This window comes from Gadus macrocephalus, chromosome 3 (genome assembly GCF_031168955.1).
Source record: "Gadus macrocephalus chromosome 3, ASM3116895v1".
Taxonomy (NCBI): domain Eukaryota; kingdom Metazoa; phylum Chordata; class Actinopteri; order Gadiformes; family Gadidae; genus Gadus; species Gadus macrocephalus.
Window position 1 is genome coordinate 25649453 of NC_082384.1, and position 721 is coordinate 25650173.

At 43.7% G+C, this 721-nt stretch overlaps 1 protein-coding gene across 1 annotated transcript in view; it reads right to left on the reverse strand.

Annotated features, from left to right (window-relative positions):
• The window catches only part of LOC132453598 (myosin-11-like), a 22799-nt gene extending 22753 nt beyond the window's left edge, over positions 1–46 (reverse strand). The window contains 1 exon segment of the mRNA XM_060046547.1: positions 1–46. This exon segment is cut by the window's left edge and continues 139 nt beyond it. The gene's annotated coding sequence lies outside the window, so the exon portion shown is untranslated.
• Between the last annotated feature and the right edge of the window lie 675 nt (positions 47–721).

Consider the following 721-nt stretch of genomic DNA (forward strand, 5'->3'; position numbering starts at 1 on the left):
AATATTAGGTAATGAGAATCTCAAAGGAGAGATGGGCTGTGTTTTTAAACTGTTATTGTACCCGTCTAAAGTAGTTGAGGATGTTGTACCCGTCTAAAGTAGTTGAGGATGATTCCACTATGGTACTAATCCCTTAATCTCTTTAAGGGATTCTTAACCGGTAAAACAAAAACAAATCCTTTGAGATGTGTTTTTGCTCCTCTTTTGACTGCACAATTTGGTCGGTGAACTGATGTTCAGTAAGTGAAATGATCCCCCTAGCATCTAGCTAATGGAGCTGATCAAAGAGCGATCCTCTAGCCTTTAGCTAATCCAGTTGATCAAAGGCACCGGCCTAGCAACAGGTCAGGTACAGTAGCCCCCCTCTCGGACACAGTCTCTCTCTCTTGAAAAAGACTACACAGAAAAACACAGAATGAGGTATGTTGTGTCTGCTCATGGTACTTCTATCACATACAACTGAGGATTCTGTTGTTGTTTTTTGTAGCTGCTCCGATATTGATTGTTGCCTTATTGTGATTATTCCCAGTCTCACCTGCAATCTGCTGACCTGCTGAATGACTTAATGTGAACTTTTGCTCTGAAAGGTTAAGAAAAGAAGGAAGGGTACAGACCAGCTGACAGCGAGGAGCTGGCAGAGGAAAGAGAGCTGAGTCTTCACGGCCTCAGACCCTACCAGGACCCGAGGAAGGAGAGAACGAGATAGAGCCGGAAACAGAGA